Source organism: Neofelis nebulosa, chromosome 7 (genome assembly GCF_028018385.1).
Source record: "Neofelis nebulosa isolate mNeoNeb1 chromosome 7, mNeoNeb1.pri, whole genome shotgun sequence".
Classification (NCBI taxonomy): domain Eukaryota; kingdom Metazoa; phylum Chordata; class Mammalia; order Carnivora; family Felidae; genus Neofelis; species Neofelis nebulosa.
Window position 1 is genome coordinate 101440911 of NC_080788.1, and position 19391 is coordinate 101460301.

The window sequence follows — 19391 nt, forward strand, 5'->3', positions numbered from 1 at the left end:
CTACCCAAAGCTATCTACACATTCAATGCAATCCCAATCAAAATGGCACCAGCAGTCTTCTTGAAGCTAGAACAAGCAATCCTAAAATTTGTATGGAACCACAAAAGGCCCTGAATAGCCAAAGAAATATTGAAGAAGAAGACCAAAGCGGGAAGCTTCATAATCCCAGACTTTAGGCTCTACTACAAAGCTGTAATCATCAAGACAGCATGGCATTGGCATGAAAACAGACACATAGACTAATGGAATAGAATAGAAACTCAGAATTAGACCCACAAAAGTATGGCCAACTAATCTGTGACAAAGCAGGAAGAACATCCAATGGAAAAAAGACAGTCTCTTTAACAAATGGTGCTGGGAGAACTGGACAGCAACATGCAGAAGCATGAAACTAGACCACTTTCTTACACCATTCACAAAAATAAACTCAAAATGGATAAAGGACCTGAATGTGAGACAGGAAACCATCAAAACACTAGAGGAGAAAGCAGGAAAAAAACCTCTCTGACCTCAGCCACAGCAATTTCTTACTTGACACATCCCCAAAGGCAAGGGAATTAAAAGCAAAAATGAACTATTGGGACCTCATGAAGATAAAAAGCTTCTGCACTGCAAAGGAAACAATTAACAAAGCTAAAAGGCAACCAACAGAATGAGAAAAGATATTTGCAAATGACATATCGGACAAAGGGCTAGTATCCAAAATCTATAAAGAGCTCACCAAACTCCACACTTGAAAAACAAATAATCCAGTGAAGAAATGGGCAGTAAACTGAATATGAATAGAAAAATGAATAGACACTTCTCTAAAGAAGACATCCAGATGGCCAACAGGCACATGAAAAGTGCTCAACGTCGCTCCTCATCAGGGAAATACAAATCAAAACCACACTGAGATACTACCTCACACCAGTCAGAGTGGCTAAAATGAACAAATCAGATGCTGGTGAGGTTGTGGAGAAACGGGAACCCTCTTGCACTGTTGGTGGGAATGCAAACGGTGCAGCCGCTCTCTGGAAAGCAGTGTGGAGGTTCCTCAGAAAATTAAAAATAGACCTACCCTATGACCAGCAGTAGCACTGCTAGGAATTTACCCAAGGGATACAGGAGTACTGATGCATAGGGGCACTTGTACCCCAATGTTTATAGCAGCACTCTCAACAATAGCCAAATTATGGAAAGAGCCTAAATGTCCATCAACTGATGAATGGATAAAGAAATTGTGGTTTATACACACAATGGAATACTACATGGCAATGAGAAAGAATGAAATGTGGCCTTTTGTAGCAACGCGGATGGAGCTGGAGAGTGTTACACTAAGTGAAATAAGCCATACAGAGAAAGACAGATACCGTATGTTTTTACTCTTATGTGGATCCTGAGAAACTTAACAGAAGACCATGAGGGAGGGGAAGGAAAAAAAATAAGGTTAGAGAGGGAGGGAGCCAAAACATAAGAGACCCTTAAAAACTGAGAACAGGGGCGCCTGGGTGACTCAGTCGGTTAAGTGTCCGACTTCGGCTCAGGTCATGATCTCACGGTCCGTGAGTTCGAGCCCCCCGTTGGGCTCTGTGCTGACAGCTCAGAGCCTGGAGCCTGTTTCAGATTCTGTGTCTCCCTCTCTCTGACCCTCCTCCATTCATGCTCTGTCTCTCTCTGTCTCAAAAATAAATAAATGTTAAAAAAAATTAAAAAACAAAACAAAACAGAACAAACAGGGTTGATGGTGGAGGGAGGGGAGGGTGGGTGATGGGTATTGAGGAGGGCACCTGTTGGGATGAGCACTGGGTCTTGTATGGAAACGAATTTGACAATAAATTTCATATTAAAAAAAAAATAATAAAAGAAAATAAGCTGATGCTTTGCCTAGGTATCTAGATCTGACTTGTAATTCTAACTGTAACCTGAGCAACCCTGGAAAAGTTATCTTGCCTCTCTGAGTCTCAGGTTCCTCTTCTGTAAAATAGAATACATAAAACCTCTTTCAGGGACAGTTGGAAAAAATAAATATGATAATAAATAAATAAATAAATAAATAAATAAATAAATAAATAAATAAATAAGTATTTGGTAGGATTTGAAGCCATCTGGTCCTGAACTTTTTTTTTTGGGAATTTTTTGATTACTGATTTAACTTCATTGATGGAAACTGGTCTGTTCAAATTTCCTATTTCTTCCTCATTACGTATTGGGAGGTTTTGGGGAATTTATTTATTTCTTCTAGATGTCTAGTTTGTTGACATGTAAACTTCCCTCTTAGAATTGCTTTTGCTGCATCCCAAGGGTTATGACCCATTGTGTATTCATTTTTGTATCCATGTACCTTGTTTTAAATTTTTTTAAATGTTTTATTTATTCTTGAGAGAGAGAGAGAGAGAGAGAGAGAGAGAGAGAGAGAGAGAGAAGGAGCATGGGCAAGGGAGGGGCACAGTGAAAGAGGGACACAGAATCCAAAGCAGACTCCAGGCTCTGAGCTATCAGCACAGAGCCTGATGTGAGGCTTGAACTCATGAGCCGTGAAATCATGATCTGAGCCGAAGTTGGATGCTCAACCGACTGAGGCACCCAGGGGCCTCAGTATCCATGTACTTTTTAATTTCTGCTTTTATTTCTGGTTGATGCATTCATTGTTTAGTAGCATGTTATTTAACCTCCATGTATTTGTGGTCTTCCAGATATTTTCTTGTGGTTGACTTCTATTCATTATGGTCAGAAAAGATGCATGGTATGATTTTAATCTTTTTGAAATCGTTGAAGTTTGTTTTGTGGGCTATTGTGTGATCTGTTCTGGAGAATGTTCTATGTGCACTTGAAAAGAATGTGTATTCTGGAGTTTTAGGATGGAATGTTCTGTTCCAGTGTGTCATTCAAAGCCATTGTTTCCTTATTGATTTTCTGTTTAGATGATCTGTCCATTGATGTAAGTAGGGTGTTAACGTCCCCTACCATTACTGTGTTATTATCAGATTAGTTCCTTTACGTTTGTTATTAACAGTTTTATGTATATGGGTGCCTCTGTGTTGGGTGCATAAATATTTACAATTGTCATATCTTCCTGTAGGATTGTCCCCTTTATTATTATATAGTGTCCTTCTTTGTCTCTTGTTATTGTGTTTGTTTTAAAGTCTAGTTTGTCTGATATAAGTATTGCTACACTGGCTTTCTTTTGACAACTGTTTGCATGTTAGATGTTTCTCCATCCCCTCACTTTGAATTTGCAGGTGTCTTTAGGACTAAAATGAGTCTCTTGTAGGCAGTATATGGATGGGTCTTGTTTTTTTATCCATCTGTCACCGTATGTCTTTTGAGTGGAGCATTTGGTCCATTTACATTTGAAGTAATTATTGATAGATATGTATTTATTGCCATTTTATTTCTTGTTTTATGGCTGTTTCTGAAGATTTTCTCTGATCCTTTCTGGTCTTTCTCTTTTTCCTGGTTTACTGTTTGTGATACATTTGGATTTCTTTCTCTTTATTCTTTGCATATTTTAGTGGCTTTTGACATATGATTACCATTAGGTTTGTATATAACCTCTTTTGTATATAGCAGTCTACATTAAGTTGATGGTCATTTAAGTTTGAACCCATTCTTACTCCTCTTCTCCCTACGTTTTAGGTATATGGTGTCATATATTACATCTTTTTATTTTGTGAGTACCTTGACTGATATTTTATAAAAATATTCATTTTTACTGTGTTTGTGTTTCTTTCCTTTGTACTGTCACTTTTGGTCTCTACTTGAAGGGTGTCTTTAATAGTTCTTGCCAGGCTGCTTTACTGGTCACGAACTCCTTTAATTTTTGTTTGGGAAACACACACACTCTCTCTCTCTCTTTCTTTCTCTCTCTCTCTCTCTCTCTTCTGAATGATAGCCTTGCAGATTATTTTTTCCCCAGCATGTTGAATATAACATGCCACTCTCTTGTGGCTTGGAAGGTGTCTGCTGAAAAGTCCTCTGATAGCCTATGGGGTTTCCCTTGTATGTAACTATCTCCTTTTGTCTTTCTGCTTTAATAATTTTTTCTTTATCAGTATATTTTGCCACTTTAATTATAATATGATTTGGTGTGGATCTGCTTTTGTTAATTTCATTGAGGGTTCTCTGTGCCTCCTGGTATATCTTTGTGCCTCCTGGATCTATATATGTATTTCCTTTCCCAGGTTAGGACAGTTTTCAGCTATTATTTCTTCAAATAAATTTTCTGCCCCCCTTTTCTCTCTCTTCTTCTTCTGGTACTCCTCTAATGTGAATGTTATTAAATTTGATGGAATCACTGAGTACCCTAAGTCTATTCTCATTTTGCATTATTCTTTTCTCTTTCTTTTGTTCAGCTTGATTAGCTTCCATTACTCTGTTTTCTAGGTCACTATTTTGTTCTTCTGCCTCTTTCATCCTGCTGTTAATACTGTCAAGCATGTTTCACATGTCATTTATTGAGCCCTTTCCTCTGCTATGTTATTCCTTACTTATTGTATATTCTTGGCTCCTTTTTCATAAATTGACCATATATGCATGGGTTTATTTCTGGGCTCTGTTCTATTTCACTGATTTATGTAGCTGTGTTTATGCCAATACCATACCGTTTTCGTTATTATAGCTTTGTAATATAGTTTGAAATCAGGAAGTGTGATGCCCGCAGAATTGTTCCTCTTTCTCAGAGTTGCTTTGGCTATTTGGGATCTTTTGTGGTTCTGTTACAAATTTTAGAATTGTTTTTTCCATTTCTGTGAAAAAATGCCATTGGAATTTTGATAAGGATTGCATTGAATCTGTAGATTACTTTGGGTAGAATGGACATTTTAACAATATTCTTCTAGTCCATGAGCATGGAATATCTTTCCATTTGTGACTTCAATTTATTTCATCAATGTCTTAGAGTAGGCATTTTATTCTTTTGAAACAATTGTAAATGGAACTGTATTCTTAATTTCTCTCTTTCAGATAGTTTGTTATTAGTGTATAGAGACTCAACTCATTTTTGTATATTGATTTTGTATGCTACAACTTATTATTCTAATGAGGGTTTTTTTGGTGAAGTTTTTAGGGTTTTCTATATATAGTATCATGTCATCTGCATGTAGAGACAGTTTACTTTCTGATTTGGATGCTTTTTATTACTTTATCTTGCATCATTGCTCTAGCTAGGACTCCCAGTACTATTTTAAATGAAGGTGGTGAGGGTAGACATCCTTGTCTTGTTCCTGATCTTATAAGAAAAGCTTTCAGTTTTTCACAATTGAGTATGATGTTAGCTGTGGGCTCATTGTATATTGTCTTTAGTATGTTTAGGTATTTTCTCTCTGTACTCTGTTGAGAGTTTTTATCATGAATGGATGTTGTGTTTTGTCAAATGCTTTTGCTGCATCCTTTTAATGTATTGTTGAATTCAGTTTGCTAATATTTTGTTGAGGATTTTTACATCTGTGTTCATCAGGGATATTAGTCTGTATTTTCCCTTTGTTTTAGTGCCTTTATCTGGTTTTGATATTTAATGATGGCCTCATAAAATAAGTTCGGAAGTGTTCCCTCCTCTTCAGTTTTTTGGAAGAGTTTGAGAAGGATTTGTATTAATTCTTTAAACATTTGATAGAATTCACTAGGGAAGCCATCTGGACTTTTGTTTGTTGGCGGTTTCTGATTACTGATTCAATCTCCTTACTAGTAATTAGTCTGTTCAGATTTTCTCTTTTTTCATGATTCAGTCTTTTGTAGGTTGTATGTTTGTAGGAATGTATTCATTTCTTCTACATTGTCTAGTTTGTTGGTATGAAGTTGTTCATAATACTCTCTTATTTGTATTTCCATTGTGTCAATTGTGACATCTCTTTAATATCTGATTTTATTTTGAGTTTTCTCCTTGGTGAGTCTAGCTAAATGTTTATCTTTTCAAAAACCAGCTCTTGGTTTCATTGATCTTTTCTACTTTTTTTTTTAGTCTCTGCTTCATTTATTTCTGCTCTGATATTTGTTAGTTCCTTCCCTCTACTAACTTTGAGCTTAATTCTTTTTTTAGTTTCATAAGGTATAAAGTTGGGTGGTTTATTTGAGATATTTCTTATTTCTTAATATAGGTATTTATCACTGTTAACTTCCCTCTTAAAACTACTTTTGCTGCATCCTATAAATTTTGGTATGTTATATTCTCATTTTCATTTGTCTCAAAATTTGATCTATTTTTATTTCTTTTTTGACCTATTGGTTGTTTGGTAGCATGTTGTTTAATCTCCACATAACTTGTCAGTTTTCCAGTTTTATTCTTGTAATTGTTTTCTAGTTTCATACCATTGTGTTTAGGAAAAAATGCTTGATATTATTTCAGTCTTTTAAATTTATTAAGATTTATTTTGTGATCTACCCTGGAGAATGTCCCATGTGTGCTTGGGAAAAATGTTTATTCTGCTGCTTTTGGATGGAATGTTCTATAAATGTCTGTTAAGACCACCTGGTCTAACATGTTGTTTAAGTCCTATGTTTCTTTATTGATTTTCTGTCTGGATGATCTATCCAATGATGACAGTGAGGTATTGAAGTCTCCTACTATTATTGGATTGCTGTTTATTTCTCCTTTTAGGTCTGTTAATATTTGCTTTGTATATTTAGGTGCTTTTATGTTGGGTGTATGTAAATTTACAAATGTTCCGTCATCTTACTGGATTGACCCCTTTATCATTAGAAAATTTTTTAATCATAAAAACCATAAAAAAATTTGTTAATGTCTATTTATTTTTGTGAGAGAGATAGCAGGGGAGGACCAGAGAGAGAGAGGGAGACACAGAATCCAAAGCAGGCTCCAGGCTCTGAGCTGTCAGCACAGAGCCCAAACCAGGGCTCAAACTCATGAATCACGAGATCATGACCTGAGCTGAAGTCAGATGCTTAACCAATTGAGCCACCCAGGTGCCCCTATATAATTAACTTCTTTGTCTCTTATTACAGGTTTGTCTTAAAGTCTATTTTTTCCTCATACAAGTATAGCTACTTTAGCTGTCATTTGATTTCCATTTGCATACACTGTCTTTTCCCATACCTTCCCTTCCCTGTGTGTGTTCTTAAAGTTGAAATGAGTCTCTTATAGGCAGCATATAGTTGGGATATTTATATATTTAAAATCTCTTCAGCCACTCTGTGTCTTTTAATAGGAGAATTTAGTCCATTTACGTTTAAAGTAATTATTGGTAGGTATGGACTTAGTGCCATTGTGTTCATCGTTTTCTAATTCCTTTGTTCCTTTTTCTTTTGTTCTCTTTGTTTGTGATTGGATGATTTTCTGTATTGGTATGCTTACATTCCTTTTCCTTTATCTTTTATGAATCTAGTATAGGTTTTGCTTTGTGGTTACAGCATGGCTTACATAAAACATATTTATAACTGTCTATTTTAAGTTGATAATAACTTAAAATTTTTTAAAAAAATATTTATTTATTTTTGAGAGACAGAAAGAGAACACAAGCCAGGGAAGAGTAGAGAGAGAGAGAGAGAGAGAGAGGCCCAGAATTCAAAGCAGGCTCCAGGCTCTGAGCTGTCAGCACAGAGCCCAATGCAGGGCTTGAACCCACAAACCACAGTGAAATCATGACCTGACCTGAAGTTGGATGCCTAATTGAGTGAGCTACCCAAGAGCCTCAAGTTGAGAACAACTCTTAAGTCCAACTTAATTATAAAGCTCTACATTTTTAGTGCCCCCCTTTTATGTTTTTGATTTAACAATTTGTATTCTTTGTGTATCCATTAACAAATCATTGTAGTTATAGTTATTTTTCACTACTTTTGTCTTTTAACCTTCATACTAGTTTTATAAATGATTAACCTACCACCATTACATTAAATTATTGTGAACTTAACCATATATTTACCTTTACCAATGAAATTTATACTCTCATATGTTTTCCTGTTACTAATTAGCCCCCTTTCATTTCAGCTTAAAGAAATTCCTTTAACATTTCTTGTGGATTCGGTGTAATGGTGCTGAACTCCTCCAGCTTTTGCTTGTCTGGAAAACTCTTTTTCTTTCCTTCAATTTTGAAGGATTTTTTTTTTTTTTTTTTTTTTTTTTTTTTGCCAGGTAGAGTATTTTTGGTTGGCAGATTTTTTCTTTCAGCTCAGCGAATATGTCATGCCACTCCTTTCTGACTTGCAAGAATTTGTTGAAAAAATTTGTTGATAGTCTTATGGGTGTTTCCTTATACATAACAAGTTGTCTTTCTCTTGCTGTTTTTAATATTTTGTCCTTGTCTTTAACTTTTGATAATTTAATTATACTGTGTCTTGGTGTGGGTCTCTTTGAATTCATCTTCTTTTGAATTTCCTGGATCTGGATGTCTGTTTCCTTTCTCAGGTTAGGGAAGTTTTCAGCCATTACTTCTTTAAAGACTTTTTTCTGTCCCTTTCTCTTCTCCTTCTGGGACCCCTATAATGTTGGGCCTCTTGATGTTGTTCTATTAGTCCCTTAACCTATTTTATTTTTCTTTTTGCTCCTCTTTTTGGATGAATTCTACTGCCCTATCTTAGAGTGTGCTGATTTTTTCTTCCACTTCATCTGCTATTAAAACTTTCTATTGAGGGGCACCTGGGTGGCTTAGTCGGTCAAGCATCGGACTTTGGCTCAGGTCACGATCTCACAGTTTGTGAGTTTGAGCCCTGCATCGGGCTCTGTACTGACATTTCAGAGCCTGACATCTCAGATTCTGTGTCTCCTTCTATTTCTGTCCCTCCCCCACTTGTGCTCTCTCTGTGTCTCTCAAAAATAAATAAATGTAAAAAAACACCTTCTATTGAATTTTTCAGTTCAATTATTAAATTCTTCAGCTATGTGATTTCTATTTGGTACTTTCTTATATTTTTCATCTCCTGTTGAAATTCTCACTTTGTTCATGCATTGTTTTCCTGACCTCAGCAAGTGGTCTTTATGACCATTGTTTTGAACTTCTTGTCAGGTAAATCACTTATCTCTTTTCATTAAGGAATTTTTCTGAGGTTTTAGTTTGTTGTTTTGTTTGGAACATATTCCTCTATTCATTTTTCTTGACTCTTTCTGTTGATTTTCTGTGCATTAGATAAAACAACCACGTTTCTCGGTCTTGAAGAGGTGGTCTCATTTAGGCAATGAACCTTATTATTCAATCCTGACTTCCTTGTGGTTTTCTCTCAAAATTTTGTGGTTGTCCAAATGGCCTTCTGTGTTCTTAGTGGCTTCCAGTAGTTGAGGGTGTGCCAATATTTCTCATCCCAAAGGGGAAGATCTCAGTCAGCACTAAATGCAGACAGATTAGAAGCAGACACTCAGGGAGCATCTTTTTAACTTTTTAAAAAAAATTTTTCATTTTGAGCTCAGAGAAAGTGTAGAAACCCTTGTAGTTATAAATGTCTGTATTAAAACCTTTTCATCATTGATTAGAGCTGATTAGTCTTTCATACACATACATAATTACCCCCACAGATATCTTACTCATCCATCAACAAGTTCTCACTATTTTACTGTCACTTTTATGAACACACATCCACACACGCATGCATTCCTAACTCTAGACATAAGCCCTTATTGTTTTAAATTACTTTTGCTTCTCAGAACTACAGAGATCATGCATCAGGTAGATTGGAAGGCCTCTGATACTCAGATTTGGGTATTTTCATCATTGAGCCACTTCTTTTTAAAGTATGTAAATATACCTCTTGGAGCACCTGGGTGGCTCATTCATTTAAGTGTCAGACTGTTGATTTCGGGTCAGGTCATGATCTCATGGTTTGTGGGTCGACCCTGCATTGGGCTCCACACTGACAGTGCAGGGCCTGCTCAAGATTCTTGTTCTCCCTCTCTCTGCTCTTCCCCCCATCTCTGAAAATAAAGAAATAAACATTAAAAAAAAAAAAAAAGATTCTCTCTCTCTCCTTCTCTCTTTGCCCCTCCCCCTGCTCATGCTCTCTCACTCTCAACAAAAAAAATTAATTTAATTAAGTATGTAAATATACCTCCTTCAGGGGCAGACTGGGAGATGTGTGTTTCTGTCTGCTCCCTCTGCACATCAAGCCCTGAGGGGGATAGACAGTTAAGAATTGTTTCTTTGTTTGCTACCAACCCATTGAATCCACGAACACGAGTCCCACTGGCTACCAGTGCCAGGTTATCAAGAGATGTGTCCTCTGGGGGGCAGCCACAAAAGCCAGGGTGCCACCCGTTATGCATAAGCTCCTTTCTCAAAGACGTTGGTAACGTGGAGTGGGACAAAGGGAGAGCACAAAGATGGTGCCTGGGGCGCCTGGGTGGCGCAGTCGGTTAAGCGTCCGACTTCAGCCAGGTCACGATCTCGCGGTCCGTGAGTTCGAGCCCCGCGTCAGGCTCTGGGCTGATGGCTCGGAGCCTGGAGCCTGTTTCCGATTCTGTGTCTCCCTCTCTCTCTGCCCCTCCCCCGTTCATGCTCTGTCTCTCTCTGTCCCAAAAATAAATAAAAAATGTTGAAAAAAAAAAAAAAAGATGGTGCCTGCTGGCCTTCCTGGTTTCTGGAGAGGATGGCAATGGGCCTCTAGATGTGCGTTATGATAGAAGCCTGCCCCACAGGTCACAGCTATTGAGAGATAAACTAATAGACCTCTTTCACAAAAAGGTTGCGTGTCAATCTGCTGCCTCTGCAGTGTGCAGTGAGGGATGGATACCTCCTTAAGAATGGTTTCTCTCTTACAGTCTTGTGGTACCTGCAAACATAAGCCCCATTAGAGGGCTTCCTCTGGGAGCAGCTGCAAAAACTGGGGCACCAGACATGTGGACGAGCTCCTTTTTGGGATATACTGATGACCTACCTGGAGTGAGGCAGAGGGAGAACAGGAAGATGTACCAGTCTCTGTGGTTTCTGGAGAATATTGCAGTTGGCCTCCAGAAGTGTTTTAAATTAGAAACCTGCTCCTCAAACCAAAGCTTTAAAGGTAAGCAATAGCTTCTTTCGTGGGGAAACTGGGCATGATTCAGTCTGCTCCCTCTGCGCTGGGCTCTGAGGGCCAAGCCATGGTGAGTCCACACAAATCCTGTAAGAACTATTAGTTCACTATAGACTGTGGATCTCGTGGATGTAAGTCCCTGTTGGCTTTCAGAGCTAGATGTTTTGTGAGTCCATTTCTCAGGTAGAAGTCTTAAAAGTTGTGGTGCCAGCTCTGGTGTCCAACCCCGTCTCTCCTCAGAGAGAAGCTGGGAGTTGTGAGCTCCCTCCTAGTTGTGTGTTGCTGCTCCAGGGATGAGATTGTGTCTGAGGCTTTCCCACTCATTTCAGTGGGAGTTTTTTCTCACTTGCCTGATGTGTAAGAGTCACTCAGCTAGTTTCTAGATTTCTTTCAGAGGGGATTGTTCTGTATGCAGCTGAAGATTCAGTGTGTCTGTGAAAGGAGGTGACTTTACGGTTCTCTTTTGTCACTGTCTTGAACCAGAAAAACAGTTTGTGGATTCTTATAAGAAATGCTATATCATCAATGTTTCTGCTGGCAAAGATCATGATACTATGTGGGAAAACATGCTATCAGTGATTGAGTTGAGAAATGATTTGGGAGTGTTGGGTTCAATGAAAACTGTTAAGAATACCTTAACCCATTTATTTCATTCATATTTTTCTTGTAATATTTGCACAAGAATTATATATAACAATCTATGCCTACTTACATAAATGTCTCTTTTGGTAGGTTTTGAAATAGAATTTCTAAGTGTTAAGAAAGTATGTGTTACAGTTTTTAATTGGCCGTATTGTTTCTTTTTTTGTGGTATATAAACTAATGATAGGTCTTACAGTAGATGTATCTTAAGATTTGATGAAATAGTACATACCTTAAACATATTAATGTTCATAAATGATTTGATCCTTATGTTAATACTGGGAGATAAGACAGGCATTATTATTTCCATAAGACAAATGAAACTCAGGTGGTTTTCATTTTGTTATAGGTGAGGCTGTGTTATATTTTATAGACTTTTAAACTTAACCTAATAAGATAGTTCAGTAATTTATTTTTTATAATGTTAAACCAAAACTTTATAGCATTTTTACTGTTGAGTAGATCATGTTACATAATGACACTTTTTTGAAAGTGTGATGTTATAAAAGAAACATGACTGGTGATAAAGCACAGGGCTATTTATGTGTGGAGTTAGGGACACTCGGATATGACAGCAATTCCTGGAAGGGAAGCAAAGGATCAAACCTAGGAGAAATGTGGTTGTATGTAAAACATCTCAAATCTAATTGAACTGTGAAGTGTATTTATTAACATGTTATAGATAACAACATATGTCTTGTTGTTCAGACCTTCAAAAGTGGCTCATTTTTTCGTAGGTGCTGTGTCTTCACATTATACAGTTGCCTATATCTACTGCTTGGTAGTCAGCTTCTTGCTTCCAAGCAATAGAAACCAACTGTGGAAGGATTGTTAGTTTATAGAATCAATGGGAAGGCTGGAGAACCAACCAGGCTCAAAAAACAATAGAGGCCAAGTGAGGCTAGGCAGCCAAGAACAGCCAGCTGCCCAGAGTCTGGGGAAACTGTATTTTGGTCTTTCAGTTTCCTCCTGTCCAGAGTCAGACATTGTTGAATTTTCAAAATCAGATCCAGGGCAGCCAGAATAAGCACATGTACACTTTATTATAGTATATTATGCCATATATATTTTGTTTAAATATGATTGAATGGAACATTTAAAATGTGCATTTAATGAGGCCACTTTTAGGCATAAAGAATTGTTTTATAATTACTTTTCTTTTGAAGAGTGCTCTTAAATACTGGAAGACATTCCTAGAACCACAACATTCATCCTGCTGTTGGCACAGCCTATTTTATTAACTCCTTCCTTGCTGAAAGTTAAAATATATAGGTATCTTCTCCTGCCCCTGCGCAGAAACTAAGCCAATTTTATTGTGAAATATATTATGATTCACCTTACTTGCTGGAATTCATCTATAAAACTAGGTATGGCTATGGGTGGCAGAGAGTCATTTTTAGGCATTCCTTGATTATACCATTCTCCAGTGTCACTTGACTTCCATCTCTGAATTCAGTCTTTAAGTATCTAACATATAGTTTGTGTACCCATTTATTTGTTTATTGCTTACTGCAAAGGTAATGAATGGTTGTTTTAAAATCTGTAACATTACAGAAACACAGAACAAAGAGTGACCATTCCCCATAATCCTGCTCTCAAGGATTATGTTAATATTCCTGTTAATAATATTATGTTAATAGTTTGGTAGATCTTCATCCAGACTTCCTGGGTTCCATTTCCAGCTTTTCCATTTAGCTGGCCACCTTGGACAAGTTATTTGTCCTCACACTGCCTTAGTTTCCTCATTTCAGCATAATAGTACTGGCTTACAAGGTTTTGTGGGGGTTTAATAGATAAGATGAAAAGTGTTCAGCATAATTACTAGCGTGTAGTAAGTGCTTGATAAATGCTAGTTTGTGTGTGTGTATTGGTCAAGATAAGCTAGATTATATTGCAATAACAAACAATCCATCCAAATCTCAGTGGCTTAACACAACAAAAATTTCTTGCTAATGCTGCATTTCTTACACAGATTAGCAGGGTGTTTTCTCCATGTAGTCAGTCAGGGGCCCCGGCTAATGGAGGTTCGACCATGTTGTGGCCACACTCTATAATACGTTGTGCTTTTAGTCACCATAAAGAGGCTATAAAATCACACATGGATTTTTTACTGCCTCAGCCCATAATTGACATACTCTACTTCCATTTACAATTTATTAGTCATAACTAGTAACCATGGCTCTGCCCTGCTGCAAGTCAGGTGTGACATGTGAAAGGGGAGTGCAGAATATTTTGGTGAGTGCTACAACCTGTGGCAAGGCCATTCCTCCCCCTACTCCCCAGTATGGCATAATATTATCCAAACTGTGTTGCAGGTTTTTTTTTTATTTCATAGTAAGACTAAATTTATTCAATACCCTAGTAAAAGTTTTGATTATAGTTATCCAACAGTATAAAAAGTACAAAACAGATTGGTAGATTTCTAATGTATTAATACAAAGTGCATGACTACATACAGTACATCCTACAGGCAAAGAGGTGGAAGGGGAAAAAGAAGGCCTTGGTTGAGGTCTAGTAATAGATAAATAAATACAGAGGTAGAGATGATCCATATTATGGTATATTCTAACACCAATACTGCAGCCAAAATGTACAAAAAAAAAAAAAAACATTTTGAAACAACAGGAGGAAGATGATAATGGCTGGGACTCTTGTAATTTACCTCAGAGGCTGTGGGAGAGCCAACCCAACTCACGGTGTAATCTGTGCATATGGTGGCTTGTAGTTTTTGCCATAAGGAAGAAATATAAAATTTTAGGTTTGGATTAAGAACTATAAAACTATAGGGTGCCCATAAAAAGTGGCTCACTCCTTACTGTTATTTATACTAATTTTTAAAATCCAGTTTTAAAAATAAGCACTGCTGGCACAAGAATGGACACTCAGATCAATGGAACAGAATAGAGAACCCAGAAATGGACCCACAAACGTATGGCCAACTAATCTTTGACAAAGCAGCAAAGAATATCCAATGGAATAAAGACCGTCTCTTCAAGTGGTGCTGGGAAAACTGGACAGCGACATGCAGAAGAATGAACCTGGGCCACTTTCTCACACCATACACAAAAGTAAACTCAAAATGGATGAAAGACCTAAATGTAAGACAGGAAGCCATCAAAATACTCGAGGAGAAAGCAGGCAAAAACTTGTTTGATCTTGGCCGCAGCAACTTCTTACTCAATACGTCTCTGGAGACAAGGGAAACAAAAGCAAAAATGAACTACTGGGACCTCATCAAAATAAAAAGCTTCTGCTTTTTATTAAAAGCGAAGGAAATAATCAGCAAAACTAAAAGGCAACCGACAGAATGGGAGAAGATATTTGCAAATGACATATCAGATAAAGGGTTAGTATACAAAATCTATAAAGAACTTATCAAACTCAACACCCAAAAAACAAATAATCCAGTGAAGAAATGGGCAAAAGACATGAACAGACACTTCTTCAAGGAAGTGCATCCAGATGGCCAACCAACACATGAAAAAATGCTCAGCATCACTCATCATCAGGGAAATACAAATCAAGACCACAATGAGATACCACCTCACCCCTGTCAGAACGGCTAACATTAACAACTCAGGCAACAACAGATGTTGGCAAGGATGCTGAGAAAGAGGATCTCTTTTTCAGTGCTGGTGGGAATGCAAGCTGGTGCAGCCAGTCTGGAAAACAGTATGGAGGTTTCTCAAAAAATTAAAAATAGTACTACCCTATGACCCAGCAATTGCCCTACTAGGCATTTATCCACGGGATACAGGTGTGCTGTTTCGAAGGGACACATGCACCCCCATGTTTATAGCAACACTATCAACAATAGCCAAAGTATGGCAAGAGCCCAAATTTCCATCGATGGATGAATGGATAAAGAAGATGTGGTATGTATATATATATATACATACATACATAATACTCTGTTATATATATATATATAATGTATATATAACGGAGTATTACTTGGCAATCAAAAAGAATGAAATCTTGCCATTTGCAACTATGTGGATGGAACTGGAGGGTATTATGCAAAGTGAAATTAGTCAGAGAAAGACAAAAATCATATGACTTCACTCATCTGAGGACTTTAAGAGACAAAACAGATGAACATATGGGAAGGGAAACAAATATAAAAACAAGGAGGGGGACAAAACAGAAGAGACTCATAAATATAGAGAACAAACGGAGGGTTGCTGGAGGGGTTGTGGGAGGGGGGGTGGGCTAAATGGGTAAAGGGCACTAAGGAATGTACTCCTGAAATCATTGTTGCACTATATGCTAACTACTTTGGATATAAATTTTAAAAAATTAAAAAATTAAAAAAATAGAAAATAAAAAAAATATATTAAGTGTAAAAAAAAAATAAGCACTGAGTCATGTTGTTATAGGGTAGGCAAATGATCCTCCCTGATTATGAAAAGTCTGAACCAGTGATAGGTTATTTCTGAACGTTTAGAAAAGAGGCACTGAGAGTACTTTGGTTTGGGTTCAAGTAAAAAGCCTTCAAATGAAGATTTTGGAATTGAAGAGCTCCATCTTCAGGATGCATCATCTGACATCTCAATGTTCACAAAGCCTGACTGAAAGAAGTCAAACCTAAACCAGCCCACTCAGCATTAACACACACCTCTTTTCTTTTAGAATTTTACTTTAATATAGAGTGGAAAAAAAAAAACCAAACAAACAAAAAACCCAAACCCTAACAGGTTAAAATCAAACAACCACTCTACACAGACAAAACCTTCACAGAGGTCAACTGAAGTAATCCAGAGCTAAAACTGAATTGTGCAGATTTTCAATGAAGTCACCAGTCGTGTAACACAAAGGCAATTATTTACACACTAGGCAAGCCCTCTAAGAAATGTGCCCCAAGAAGCATTAACCTTTGTTTTTTGTGTGTGCCATCCTGAAGATTTGCACATTTTTTTTTAGATAATTTAACATTTTTAATAGAATGTGATCTCTACCGTGTGGTAATGCTTTGGTACTCTTTATTTAGGATTCCTCATCCTAAAACTTGACATTTCCCCAGAGGAGCTTTGATTCTGCTGTAGAAGTTTCAATATAGATTAAAATCTTTATCAAAAATCAATACGGAGGGAGGTGACAGAGGATGCAACATATACGCTCAAGTTACCTCTTTGTATGTTTAGAAATTACTCCTTCAAGGTATTTGCACCAGAGAGCTTTGTCCTGCTTAATATTCAGTAGTACAGGTTTGAATCATCAGAACCTTGGCAAGACCTTAAATTATTAACAACTACCTCTTGGGGCAAGTCCGTGTTACTGAGTTATGACAAATTTATTATCATGAAGGAAAACAAGCACAGCCAGTCATCCTAAAAATGCCCCAACCACTGCTTCTCAATATAGAAAGACTAAAACTACATATGTTTATCATACAACAAATCCCGTCTCTGTCCTCTGAAATTCCCCTAGTTTCATTCATTAAAAGGGGATTAAAAAAAAAAAAGACTTAAAGAGCACTTTACAGCATCATTCAGCTTTCCTATGAAATACTCAACATCTTAAATGTTATGTATACTTTTTTTCTTTTAGTAAGCTAGACACTGGCTTCAGAGTTTGTGGAACTGGAGGAGAAATAACCCATTCAAAACTATTCTAGAAAGTGTCTTTTGGAGAATAGCAGGTATCCAAGTTAAAAATAGGAGGGTTTTGTTGCTTTGTTTTCTTTCCAAAATTTAAATTGTTTTTTTGTTCCCCTTCTACCTAAACCTCAGTCACCACTCCTGAGTGGAGATGGGCAGAGGCTCTGGCCCCTGCTCCTCCGGCTTCTCAGCAGCTGCTTTCTTATTGCTGCAGCAAGGCTTGAATAGATGTGTATCAATGAGAACTTCTCCAAAACGGCCTTTATAGATAATCCCACAACGTATTTTCTGTCTTTTCCAGTATGTGAGATCTAAAAAGGAAAAAAACTGGTGTTCTGTTAGAGCCAGAAGCCATCTCTGTATCTGAGCCACCATCTGACTGGTTACTGTAACAAGGAGACTGAGCTGGAAAGGCACTTGAGGTGGTACTGTGAGCATCAGAATTGTGACATTTAAATTCCTTCTGTAGTTTACTGATCTGGTTGATTTTTATCCTGTTTCCAGATAGAGTTTTCACTTTCTTTGGTTTCAAAGTTGTCTTCAGACTGAATCCTGCCCTTGTATCTACCACATGATTCCAGTTTTGTTTTTTTTTTTCATCCTGCTGGCAATTTCTTCCATCTTTTCACAAGCAGGACACAGGCATTACAGATGTCTCCTGAACAAGTCTCATGCAACCCAAAACACCTCTGGAAGTCCTTTTCATAGCGTTTACTGTCAGTGAATCGAGAACTGGAGGACTTAGCTCTGCAAATACAGCAGCCATCTATACTTTGGTACATCTTTGGCTTGTGAAAACCAAACATCTTTTCTTCTGGGCAATAGTCTTCCAAAATCAGCCGTTCCACGCACAATAACATTCCTGAGGTCTGGAGTGCACGCCAAGCTAGCCCCCCCGCCCCAACTGCTCCCTTCTCCTCAACTGTCTTGTCTAGAAAGATGGTCTACTGCAGTTCTGCAGTTGCTACCACTGGCCGGGAAGGTGTAGATTCCCCAGTTCTTTTTTTTTTTTTTTTTTTTTTTTTTAATATATATATCATGAACATCTCCCCATGTCAATATGTATTAATTCGTTGACTATTTATTGAGCCCTTCTTTGTAGAAGGCCTTGTTCTGGGTACTGGGAATGAAGAAAACATTTAATAAACCCTGTCTTCATGTAATTTATTGGATTACAAACAGATAAGAAATAAAATATTTTTTAAGTATAATATGTTAGAAGGTGATAAATGTCATGGCAAGAAAAAGGAAAGGGAAGAGGCCGAGGGAATTTGGGTGGTACAATTTTAATTAGAGTGGTCACTGAAGGTCTTTGTGAGGTGATTTGAGTTAAATTCCGAAAGGTGTTAGAAATATCTTGTGAATATCTTTATGGAGTGAACATCCTAAGAAAATAAAACTATTTATGTGGCTTGGTAATGTGAACATGAAGATGCATTTTCCTATTTTTGTATATGTTTAAAATTTTGTATATGTTTAAAATTATGAAAATAATTAAAAATGAAAAGTAAAGCTGGTTATAAAGCTGATAATCAGATTTTATAGCCACATTTTGGAAAAGAAAATCAGATAAAAAATATAATAAATATTGTCAATTTCTTAAAAAACAAAAGAAAGGTTTTACCAGTTTACCTCCTTAGAAACAAAGCTTTAACTTGTTTCTTTGTAGCCTCACTAACTGCTATACAATCCAGCACTTGATTATTGCTGTTTCTCACTGCATAATGTTTCCAATTATTTGTTAAACTTTTAATTGTGTCTTACTTTTTATCCCTCCTATCATTCCCTTTAAAGTGATTAGACATATAGTAAATTCCCTATAAAAGTTACAGATTGAGAAGTAAAACTTAGTGATGACTTTTTAAAAATAAAATCTCGGGGCGCCTGGGTGGCTCAGTTGGTTAAGCGGCCGACTTTGGCTCGGGTCATGATCTCGCGGTCCCTGAGTTCGAGCCCCGCGTCAGGCTCTGTGCTGACAGCTCAGAGCCTGGAGCCTGTTTCAGATTCTGTGTCTCCCTCTCTCTGACCCTCCCCCGTTCATGCTCTGTCTCTCTCTGTCTCAAAAATAAATAAACGTAAAAAAAAAATAAATAAAATAAAAATAAATAAAAATATAATCTCAATTGTTAATAACTCTCAAAGCATTTTGCTGTGTTGAGAATGGAAAAAATTAATAAATAAGCCACACAAAATATATCCACAAGCAATTTAAAAGTTTGG

The 19391-nt window shown here is 37.1% G+C and overlaps 1 long non-coding RNA gene, 2 other non-coding genes and 1 pseudogene across 4 annotated transcripts in view; 1 reads left to right on the top strand and 3 right to left on the bottom strand.

The window, feature by feature from the left end:
• LOC131517230 (uncharacterized) overlaps window positions 1-19391 on the top strand; it is a 183812-nt gene that overhangs the window by 16415 nt on the left and 148006 nt on the right. For both annotated transcript variants that reach the window (XR_009264462.1, XR_009264463.1), the window contains exon 2: window positions 10679-10917. This is a non-coding gene — a long non-coding RNA (uncharacterized LOC131517230). The remainder of the gene's footprint in view (window positions 1-10678; window positions 10918-19391) is intronic.
• On the bottom strand, window positions 9326-9395 carry LOC131518521 (small nucleolar RNA U2-30). Its single transcript, XR_009265191.1, has one exon. It is a non-coding gene; the product is annotated as a small nucleolar RNA U2-30 (small nucleolar RNA).
• LOC131518522 (small nucleolar RNA U2-19) lies at window positions 9563-9641 on the bottom strand. The gene has a single exon (XR_009265192.1). It is a non-coding gene; the product is annotated as a small nucleolar RNA U2-19 (small nucleolar RNA).
• LOC131517225 (SIN3-HDAC complex-associated factor-like) lies at window positions 17012-18062 on the bottom strand (annotated as a pseudogene).